We start from the raw sequence: 12,701 nt of genomic DNA on the forward strand, positions 1-12,701 counted from the left end.
TTTAAAGAGTTGGCAGTCAAAATTAAAACTGCTGGATGATAGATATTCTTCATTCTTTATGACAAACAAGATAATGTGAATTACAGAATGTACAACGTTTTTAAAATGTATAAATTGTGGTGTACAGCATTTATTATGAGGGGGTAGAATCCACAGCTCAGTACTCGCTACTCAATACACATGAGTACTTTTAAATAGGCTACTCTTTTACTGTTTTAGTTTTTTTGGACAAGTACTTTTACTCTACTCGCACTACATTTTTTGGAAGGTAATGGTACTTTTACTTAAGTATATTTTTTCAGTACTCTTTCCACCACTGCTTATAACCCAAAATATGTCAAAACAGTGGCAGGAATTCCTCTGTTGCACACACAGAGATATGCTGCAAGTATACGGCTGTATCGAACCGTAAAGGGTAAAATAGCTCCTATGAGAACAACCGGATATGCTTGAGCATTTTGTCTTTTTTAGGGTCACATCTGGTCACATCACGTCCTATTTTTGGATTGTTTAGAAGGCTTTGGTCAGTGTTGCGTACATATATCAAATCCCACCAGAGTTTTGTCAGGGGATCTCAGTCCGCTTGTTTGGTGCCCACCAAGGTTTAGATGGCAGTGTTTACACTTAGTCAAATAAACCACATTAACAGAGAAATCACAGTTCTTTTTAATTGAACCAAACCTGCCAACACTAAAACTAAAAAAAAAAAATAATAATAAAAAAAAAAATATATATATATATATATAAAAAAAATTTTTTTTATTTTTTTTTATAAAAAAGGCAAAACACAAATACATTTACTAAAACTAAAAATGAAAACTGAAAATGTAAAAATAAAAGCTAATTCAAAAAATGAATAAAACACTTTTAAAAATACTAAAGGAGTGGCAGATGAATCTCTGATGGCATTAATACAATACTTACCATATTCTTTGAGAGGCTGACCTTTTGTCTGCAGCCCTGGTGAAATGCTAAATGAATTAATGAATAAACAAATGTATAAATCAAGCAATGGACAAACCAATGACAGATGGAATCCTACTTCAGAATGACAAATCATGTCACACAATCAGTCAATATGTTCGTTTGGCGGATCCATTAAGTTTCATCAAACATAAACAGAGCGAAAGGGAAAACAGAGCTGGATATTTCTCATCTAATACACCTTTTCCACAAAAGTGGTGATGGTTGTTGTGCTAGAGCTGGTGCTTGGTTGGTGTCAAGCATGAATGTTTTCGGGGGCGATGTGGAGCTGATTTTTCCATCCCAGAACTGCCTTTTAACTGGTGAACACACAAAACACTGGATCAGTAAAAAAGGGACAAAAGATCACTGCAGTCTTTGTGTAGCAGTAACTAAATCTAATGATCATTTAATGTGCAAGCAGACAGACCTTACTGTAAAAACTTCATTTTTATTTTATGTTCAGATGCAATTGCTTCTTCCGACTACTTTTGATGTACTGAAGCGGATGTGGGAGATTTGAGAGGCACATCAGTTCACTTCAGGCATGCTCAGATTCTGCTCTGGTACTGTAACCTTGCATGATCTTCTGAGGTTTCAATGCATAATAAGAGCTTTCATTGACAGGCTGAACCCGTTTTCACATCAAGTATGTGGAAACTCACTTTGCACCATGTGTAAATGTATTGCTCTGAAGAGCAGAGAAAGCTTTCTGTAGACTGACAAACGGACTCGCTCTGCGAACTTCAGAGGAAGGGTCAAGGTTATTTTTTTCCCCCTGGGACCCTTCTGACCCTAAGAACAATGTTTTATTGAAGTGTACAGAAACCACTCAATATATCAAAATGTGATTAGTGTTTCATGTCTAGCAGATGGTCCAGAACAACTCAATTTGGTTCTTTCACGCTTTCCGGCTAGTTTGATTTGTGATGGCGGGGAGGTGAAAGGTCATCAAATGGGAAAAGCTTGGGGTGGTCCTTGAAATACAGCCAAGGATTGTATCATTATCTCACTGGCAGTCATGTAAAGAGGAGTGTAGAGGTAATGGCAGCCCTGTTAAGGAAGCATCTAGCCTTAGGTGAGTCTAGTGGTTGTCTTATCAGCAAAGGCTATTCAAAATTCCATTACTCCAACTCAAAGTATGATCATGATAACAAATAATACTGTAAAACTTCTATGCTTATACGCAGCAGTTGTTTATTTAATTTATTACACGGCTCTCTGGAATACTTGATTCTGATTGGTCAATTGCAGCATCAAGTGGTCACATACTGTACGCTACAGTTCAAAAGTTTGGGGTCAGTAAGACTTTATGTTTCTGAGGTCTCTTATGCTTACCAAGCCTGAATTGGATTGGTCATAAATACAGAAAAAATAGTAATATGAAATAACTTATATTTAAAAAAAATTTCCTGTGATGTCAAAGCTGAATTTTCAGCAGTAATTATTCCAGTTGTAGCGTCTGGAACACTCCAACACACAATATATATTTTGTTAGCTAGATTTCACAAATACTTTGTAACACCCCAGGACGCCGAACAAGACCCTGGTTTCATGGTAACCCGATACATTTACAACCTTGTGGAATGCGAGCCGGCTCTCATTCTGCTTTCTCCAGAAACAAGGGGTACAAATGCACAGGAGAAATGGACTGTTCTACTAATTAATTCATAGGAAAACCTTCTTTGAATGAACACCCATTTTCTTCAGGCCATTGTGTATATTATTGCTGTGTTGTATTTAATCTGTTGTATTATAGATATTTATTTGTTGAGAAGCTGCGTAATAAACAGGATAATGAACAGTCAGCCACACCGTCCTTCTCGCAAAGTAAACCTCTTCATATTTATGGAACTACAACTCTAATAAGAACTTTCAAAACTTCAGTGTCGAGTAAAATAATATCTTTCCCCAATTGTTCAGTGTCAGCATCTATTAAGTTTTGACTGAGCAAAACCAAAAGTATCCTTCCCGCAACAATTAATAACATAATGACTTCTTTGCTTTGACCTACAATACAGTGTGATCAAATCTGAGTTCTATTTTTCCACAAGGATACAGCAAGAGCAAAGCAAATTTGAGAGTAACCTTTCTTCCTCAGCCTTCCAATAGTAGGAATTATTCTCCCCCCTTTGTTTCATTTCATTTCACTTTGTCCTTCCAAGACCTCAAATGGGAAAGAAAGGCACTCTCAACTGGAACAAAACCTAAATGTCACAGGCTGATTTTTTTTTCTTTCTTTATTTTTTTATAATAAAAAAAAAGAAAAGACAAAGAAAACTCATTCATGCACATTTTTTACAACGCACAGCTGCCTGTAAATAATAAATGCATATCTTTCTTGGAGCACTTCTTAATATAAAGTCGTTTCTATCCTAGGTTCACTGGAAGTCATTGTGGCCCAGTGTGAGCTGAAGTGGTTGTGCCTTGCATCTCTCTGGGAGCAAGGCCAGGGCCCTTTGTTTGTGTCCCTTCACTTCACCTCCCCACGGCAATAATATCAATCCTTCTCCAACCAGGCAGGACAGCACAAAGACAACACACAAACAAACAGGTCATGCACCACCAAGAGATTTTTTTTTAAAGCAGAGGCATTTTATTCCGTCAATAATATGTTGACAAAACCACTAAAGAAAAGTATTTATGCATATATCCGTATGAAGCCAAAGATGTGATTTTATTTACCCAAGACATCAACAGACACAGTGACTAAGTACCTTAAAAGGTTAATTTCACATTTCTTCTTCTGGTTCAATTATCTATCTGTTTGTGTTTGATGTCTTGATGCGGAGCGGGTGGGGGGGTTCATTATCGGACAGCTGCTGTGTTGCTCCAGTGCTCACTGGCTGTCAATGTCTGGACACAAAGCTATGTGAACAAAATGGAAAAAAAAGGTTTTGGCCATTAGTAATCCATATAAAGCACTCGTTAAAATATTTCAATCACTAAAAACAGCGGTACATTCTAAAACGTTTAATGTGAAAACACTTAAAGTGCCTTTAAAACAGTGATAATAAAAGATGAAATTATTACACACCTTATTGATGATGCGTGCTTTATACAGGCAAGCAAATGAGCCCGGAACATGAACGCAATGCGCTAAAGGGTTAAGCGCCTTTTTTATAATGGTTTTCTATGGGAAAACATATAATATTAAACTTTGCACATTGTGTTTATATTCTGGGTTCATCTGCTTGCCTGTACAAAGTATGCATCATCAATAAATTATATACTGAATTTGGCCTTTAAATATCACTGACTTACTACAATACTACTTAATGCAAACCTCAGAAAATTAACTGGCGGTCAGTGGAGGAAAGCCTTGTTTTACTCTCCATGTGGGCGTTCCTGTAAGGGTGTGACATCACGTGAAAACTATCAATATACGGTGAATAACTGTAATAGGTATTACCTTACATTTCATGTAATTTTAATTTTTTAGAAGTGAAAAAGAACAAATTATTAAATAATTTACAGTAAATAATTGACATTCCCTGTGTGATGCTACATATTTAACGGGGGTTTTTTTGTCTGTCTATTTTTATTTAAATTACATTTATATTAAGTAACATACAACAACTGAATAAATAATAAATATTAATATGCACATATACATTGTTTCAGTTTATTTATTTACTTTTTCCATTAATACATTGGCGTTGAATGAACCAAAGCACAAAAAGAAAAAAATAAGAAAAACCAAAAAATACTGTCTATGGAAAGGCAAAGAAATGTACTGTAAATAAAACGTAAATAGATTTGTATTGACATGGAAGACACAAATAAATAAGTAAATTAATTAATTAATAAAAATGTATCCAAAATTATCTTAGGTGGCAAAATAATTAAGTTGCCTTCGTTTTGGAACATCGCTGTGATATCTGTGATATCGACAAATATAACGCCGTCTCCGTGGGCAGCTCACTGCGTTTTGGAACAGAGTAATGGAAACAGCTTAGTTTGAGCAATTTCTCAATCATTGGACAGAAAGCAGCTGCTGAATGTCCTGGTGGAAGTACAGGGTTGATCAGATGATACTGCCTTGTCCAGAATGCCAGGTGCTATAAAGAGCTGTTCTTTGAAAAGTATATCTCTGAGATGAAAAATTTGGATGTAGAGCTTTGAGGCAAGAACAAATCCACAAACTAAGATCCTGATGTAAGACTTTATACTGGGTTAAATACATGTAGGCGCTACCAGTATATTGCATGCACATAATTTAAGATGTTGTGAATAGATCAGTGAATTTCAAACACGTGTTGACATCACATGCACACATTAGTCTAAGTGAAATATACAGTGGCTACCTTTTGATAACTAAACAAGAAGAGTGTGCACATTTTAAAGATCCTCTGATATCCTCAGTGATTAAAGAACGACATGCCTACATAACAGTGTCTGGTGGGACTGACCTGCATCAAGATATTAGGACTTAAATAAATAATGTAATGTTGATGTATCATCTATGTCCAGATCAATCTTGCCAGATCAATAAGTCTGCCTCAACTCATGATATCCCAGAGACAGGAGAATAGGCACCTGGAGCACATTAACATGAGTGGTTGGCAATATGGCCAAATGCACTACACCACTTTAATTAGATCAAATTAGTTTTCAAAAGTTTATGAAAAGACTGATCTATACCACCAGACAGTCACTGTCTGTTCAGAAAAGAAAAGAAAAGAAAATGTGGCAGTTCCTCAGTCTCAGCTGTGAATTCAGCATATATTAGATGGCTAAGAGAGAGTGGTGTTATATGTGGCACATAATTGGTTGTTTTTTCAACGACAAGGAGACAATGACTGCTATTGTTCTAAAAACACACAATTGGTAAAGAAATTGTCTTTCATTGCCAGAAGGACAGTTTACACCATTCCAAGTCAGCTACAGCTCACTGTGTCAATAAACGTAGGGGAGAGTGGGGTACAAAGTAACACTTTTTGACTTTCTCAGTTTGTGTAAATCCACATGGGGTTCAGAATAATTTTACACTTTAAATTGTCTAGTACAAATATGTTGCTTTGTTTCATAATTACAGTGTATACGTTTTTCTTTATTTACCCTCCAAAAATGGAAGTGAAATGTGACAACATGCCCTGTAGGTGGGGTACATTGTAACATCTGAGGGGCATGTTGTAACATGACCATATGACAGCTTAAAATGTTATCTGATCGAATGAAAAAAATATACAAGACAAACTAAAATATTTTGTAAATAAAATAAAATAATTATTTTAAAAAAAATAAAATAATGTTGTTTTTTAAGAATTAAAAATAATCTGATTTTGGGGGTTTGACAATGAACACATTGCAACCATGCTTGGGACGGCCCACATAAACAAGCAAAAATGCTTTACATGTCTTGAAATCATAATTTCTTAACATTAAACATTGACTGTCAGTCTTTATTCACCTGTTTCTCGTTGTTTCTCATTAAAATTCATTAAAGTAAATAGTGTAAATTACATCGCTAATGTCATAGAATAGCACATTGTAACGCAGTATTACAACGTGCCCCATCTGTGCAACTGGAATTTAAAACGGGTTAGTGTCTTCTGCTAGTTATCAAAGCATTAAAAAACGATCTGAACAGATACATAACAGATTGGAGATTAAAATAATAGCAGACTTGTCTCATTTTATATGAATAATAAAAACTGAGCTGAAAAATTTACTTAAGCCAGAATAAAAATTTTACAATGGTAAAATAAATGTTCAGCTATATATCTTCAAAATATTTTTGAATTTTGCCTTTCATTTTTTTCTATATAATGTTGATATGGTAACTAATAAGTACTGTAAATTATGTTATGCTGTTGGTGCAAGCTACATTAAAGTGATTATTATGTTTTGAATAAGGATATTTTTCTTACAAAAACGCATTGATTCGCTACATGAGGCCTTTGTTAACCCCCACAGCCGTGTGAGGCACTTTTTTTATGGATGGGCACTTTTTATTTAACTTCTTTTGGACTGATACATGCAACATGGCATTAAACAGCTTGAAAAATGGTTCATACAGCATTATTTTCAGCTTTATATTTGGTATAGTATAGTCAAAATATTTTTTTCATTGATTTTCTCGAAGTGACAACATACAGAGCCCCTAAAATAAAAAAAATAATAATTAAAAACAACAACAAAATAAATAAATGACTTTTGCATGCACACAAGAAACTTTTTGTGCCCATGAGAAACTATTCACATGCGCATGGGAATTTTTTGCATGCCTACGCATTACAATTTCTAGATTTATATAACCCATTTTCTTTGTGCATCACTGCCATCTTACTATGAATAAAACGAGAACATGGATGCACATTAATTGCTCAAAATGTGGCTTTCCTTATGGTAGTAACTCTAATATCAAGGCCTTAAGTCCAATTATTTAACACATCCTCTGTGGCAGTTGAGAAAACATGACACAAAGTGGGCCGTGTGCATTGTCCTATTTGCCAAGTTCAAGGGTCTATAAAAAAAAAGAAAAAAGACAGACTGGTACTGTAAAAAAGTGTTAAAAATGTGGCTTTTGTTATAGGGCCGTATGTCATATTTCAAGGCCTTAGGTCTTTTTAATGCATAGTCTGTGGCGGACAAGAAACCACAACGCGAAATGGGCTGATTGCACAATAGGTGGCTCAGTGTGCATCGTCCTATATGTCAAGTTTAATGGCTTCTTGTGCGCACATAAAAGTCTGAATACTTTTTATTTTTTGCAAAGGTCCTTAAGGCTATATAATACAGTGCTAAGAATATTGTGAGAAGAAACCCCAAAATCTTATAACTTGCATTTCGCATAACAAAAAAAATGTGCCTTGAATTCATTCTGACGTATTTGACAATCACTAAAGAATCACTAAACAGCTGCCATGAAAACACACTTCTTGTAAACATTTATTTTCATTAAAATTCTTAATTTTCTCTCTCTCTCTCTCTCTCTCTCTCTCTCTCTATATATATATATATATATATATATATATATACAGTATATATATATATAAAAACTAAATGGGGCAAAAGTCTGGAAATGCAAATATTTTTCCATACACTGCTTTCTTTTTTCCATACATTTCCAGACCTGGAAACTACTTAAATCAATTTCCATACTTTTCGAAACCACGTAGGAACCCTGGATTTACTACTTTTCTGGTATTTTTATGTTGCCTTTGTGTCCATTTTTTAACCAAAATGCTCCAGTCCTCATTCATAGTAACTGCATGGAAAAGAGTGATTTTATCCCAAATTTATTCTGGAAAAAGTCATACAGTTTCGAAACAACAAGAGGGTGATTAAATGTCAACAGAATTATCATTTCTGGGTGACTTTGACTTTAACCGTTGACAAAGCAGATTCAAGTTCAAAACATGTTGGAAAAAAAGTGTCATTAGTAATGCAAAAAACAAAGAAAAATTAACCACCAAAACCCTGATTCTGAATTAACACATGCCTTCCGGCAGATGCTTGCTTTAATTAGATGAGCGGACTATATAATACCAGATGACCTTTACCACCATCAGTGCTTTAGCCTCCAGATTGGGATATTTAGTTGTCGCTGTGGACAATTATCTTTCAGGTACTACCTGCTGTGTTGGATAATAGTCCTTAATTAGCACAGCAGCAGAGAATGCAGAAAGAGGTCTCTCCTTGTCTTTCCGACTGCAGCAGGGGACGCAAGAGTGGAGGAGAGTCAATCGTGTCCACTCTATTGCCTACTCACTCACCCAGCCAGCAGGGAGCTTTCTGCTCAGATCCAGTGCTTTCAGCAGGGTGCGAATGATGATGCATTCAGAGGGGGGGAGGGGGGATGATGGTCCTGAACTTCTAGAGCTGCCCCTGTCTCCGTCTTTCAGAAACGTACAAAGAAATATTGAATGCGCTGCTGGAGTGCGAAAGATTTCTCTGAAACTTCACAGTGGCTTACAAATGCTTAGACCTGAGTAGAATTTGAGTACAAGAAACGACAGGGGTGAACCATCCAAAAAACAGCAGGGACTGTAACTCCACATATACAGAGGTCTAGCATCAAGATTGGGTTTTATTCTCACTTTTCAAACGTTTTACGTAATTGCAGATCGTTTTATTTCCAGCCTGCGTGTTTATATCCGTGCTGCATTTTTAAAAGAGCTTTCATGGCTCCTCCAGGCGTGTTGTGAATGCACCAGGCGGTGAACCCCTGATTAACAGATCAGTGGGCCTGGCTCTCGGATGGAGCAACAATCATGATCATTCATCTATCAAATACACTTGGGATGACATCCGTCACCAGGCCTCTTTTTTCTTCCCCATTTCTCTTCCATTTACCAGCCTTATTACTCTAAAAGCACAAAGGAAAAGAAAATGTAGAGCATGACATTCCAAAATACACACTAATAATCACATACCAATGGCTATTTCTTCCACAATCCCAAACCAAAGTGAATGGCATGGCCATCACAAAGAGACCATTCACAGTATCAACTATCCGAAGTACTGAAAGACTCAAACATGCTCAGACTCAGAGACCTGAATGTCATACGCACAAAAAAAAACACTGAATAATTTCTGCCAGTTATCAATTATCAGCAAGCCGTCATTATTGTACAAAAGCCCTTTAATTACATTTAATCTGCAGTATGCATGCGAAACAGGGGGTTAACATAATATCACTGAGCCATCTTCATGGTTCAATAGTGCTAAATGACTCAACTAATGAAAGTCAGTCTGCTTCACTAACACCTTCTGACTGGTCATTTTTTCCTTTTTTGTGAAACAAGGCATTCTTGAAAATCCAATTTTCTCTTGGCCCCGTTCCTTTTTTTTTTCATGGCTGTTCACTTGTCATGTTTCATGCTTGGGAGATTATTATTTTTGTGCCGTTTTGCTAGTTCTCTCTAAATCTATCACTTACAGCAGGTACAATAGCCAAATTTAATAAATCTCTTCTGCATGGACTCCCTCCTGTGCAATAGGCTTGAAAAACGGAAGGAAACGCTCGGGCTGAATGAGTGTGTTCTTGGATTTAAATGTGATGTGGGCGTTCAGCAGTCTTAAGTGGTTCAGAGGGGGCTGGGGGGGGGGGGGGGGGGGGGGGCACTGGCGTTTATGCTGCTGAGCAAAGTAAACTATCTGCAAACTACACTTCTGGTGAATATTCCTAGTGTGATACTATTCCCAAGGTTTTACTCTGGTGCATGTCCAACAATTTAAAGTAATGAGTGCAGCAATTCAACTCCAGAATCCGCTGAGTATCATAAGGCAGGACAGAAAATTTAAAGAACAGAATTCCTGGAAAATATCTGATAATTGCAAAATAGGAAATGGTTCAGAATGTATCTGACAAATTTACAATTCTTTTCAAGGACTAAATCAATGTGATTGCTGTGTAAGGCAGGTGCTAATACCTTTTGTGTTTTTTCCCCTAACATGTGTTATGTAAGGCCGCAGTGTTTGAGCTGGTTGGAACAGGACAAGTGTTATTCACTTTACTGGAAATGAATTTTCTTTTACACTCTTAACATGACTGATCCATTTACAGCCGGATTCCACAGAAGAACTTTTTAAAGACTCACAAATAACTTTTCTACTATCCTCTAGTTCTTTACAAAAGGAAACCAGGAAACTGAGGAAAGTACAAATGTAACAGCACAAATTAAAAACATTTAATTCACAAAAAAACATTGAACCCAACTGATCGATTAAATAAATGAATACATCTCTTCAAGAAAGATTTTATGTCTTCATACAGGTTAGGAACAACATGAGGGTGAGTAAATGATGACAATATGTTAATTTTTATGTGCAATCCCTTTAAAAACCTTGCAGAGAAAGATTGTTCTTGATAATTAGATGGTTCCTGTTGAATTAAAGTTATTGAAGAACCTTTATTTTTATTTGAATCAATCTTTTATAAACCGGCACAACATACTGTACATGAAGCCCAGAACATAGAACAACATCTCCTGCATGTGCCTTTGCTCCACAATATCAAGATTTTCCCTGCAGACTTTCATCTTGTCAAGACAGTGAACAAGAAAATGTGACCCTATACTAACCAGACACCCTACCTCTTGAGGTCACATAAGAGAATGGTGCACTGAGTTGGTAACAAAACACAGCAAAAAAACAGTCCTGACACTCTCTGGAGAGGCTGACAGCCCGTTTGCAATGAGACTTCAGACACAGTAGCATTTAAAAAGCAAGTCAGGAGCATTTTAGCAAGGCTGGCTTCAACATTACACCAATTTATTTTTTTCCCTTCCACTGAAAGACTGCATTCATTTTTGCTCTATTTTGCAGGATGGAAACACTGTAATTGTGGATTATTTTAACAATCACTCTCTTTGATGGCTTCATGAAAACAACCCACTCTCTCACCTCCCACTCAACTGAAACCCTTTCAGACCTTTGAGAGTTTAACAAAATGTTTGAAGAAGTAGATTTGGAAAAAATTACTAATGTACTTTGATATTAATTGAGAGAGTGCTTTTCCGTTTTCTTCGATATTGATTACCGTCTTGGTTCAAATGCCCAGATGATGTTTAATGTTAATTCTTTCTGGTGAAACCTGAATGCATTACACATTTAATGGTCTTAATTTCTGCAGTGTACTGAGAAGTGACCTGACTAGTGTTCCCTTTCATGGGAACTTCGAACTGCGTCCTCTAGGGGTCGTTATGGGGACAGCCTCGTCGTGACCCGTGTCTGAAGCATACATTGAAAAAACACCAACTCGTTGGCCGGCGACAGCCATGACATCACTACCGGTGTGACTATAGTATAGATAGGCGCCGGGAGCACACATCATTCTCTTCTTCGTCTTCATTGACTGTTTTGTTTGAAGCGTGCAAAAAATTTCTGTGGTAAGAGCAATCTCTATTCATCTCATTATGGTGAGCACTAGCAAAGCGTTTAAGGATGTGTGCATCCGTGTTGACGTTGTTTAACATCTGATGACACCCACTATCTATACGTTATTTGTTTGGGTGAAGAGCACGCACGCGATGCCTCCGAGGGGGCAATCGGCGTGCATTGCGAGCGTTTTTTCCAAGGGAAAAGCTCCGCTCTCGTTTGTCTCTCTTTTCGAGGAAAGAGGGGCAGCCATCTGCTTCCCGTGATTCAGGACTCGCCACTGCTGAGGCACGGAAGGGAATGAGCTTGTGGGGATCACAGGTGGATCTGGCCGATAAGTTTGAAGAGGGGTTTCCCTTTCACGATCGTCGGCTGTGCACGAGAGTGAGCCGCTGGAGGATGATGTTATTTCATTAACATTGTCTGATTCAAGGGCCAGTTCTCTGCTGGGATCAGCCCAGCAAAAGCAGGAAATGTCTGAGGAGGGCAAAGAAACTGAGGCTGAGCCTTCCCAATCCTCCTGTCCTGCGTATGATGAGCTTTTGGAAATTATGGATCGCGCCACGGCGAGGCTTTACTTGCCGTGAAGCGGGTGAAGACAGTGAGAGACACCATATCGATGAACGTTATTTTTCTATCCATAACCCTCCAGCTCAGGTGAGCCTTCCTTTCTTCCTGTTTTCCACAAAAAGATTGAGAAGGAATAGAAGAGGCCGTTTTTTCCTCACGCATCCATCGATTCCAGCATACGAGTTATGCCAACATCGAGGCGATGCGCGAAAGCGGTTATGAGAAGATACCCCTATAGAGAGACGCTGGAGATGTCCTCTAAGACTCCCCTCCTTGACATCTCGCTCGGATGTCAGGGCATACGCAGCAGCAGCAGGTCAGGCTGTCGCTTCATTGCACAC

This window comes from Sinocyclocheilus grahami, unplaced genomic scaffold, assembly GCF_001515645.1.
Source record: "Sinocyclocheilus grahami isolate Dianchi unplaced genomic scaffold, SAMN03320097.WGS_v1.1 scaffold729.1, whole genome shotgun sequence".
Classification (NCBI taxonomy): Eukaryota; Metazoa; Chordata; class Actinopteri; order Cypriniformes; family Cyprinidae; genus Sinocyclocheilus; species Sinocyclocheilus grahami.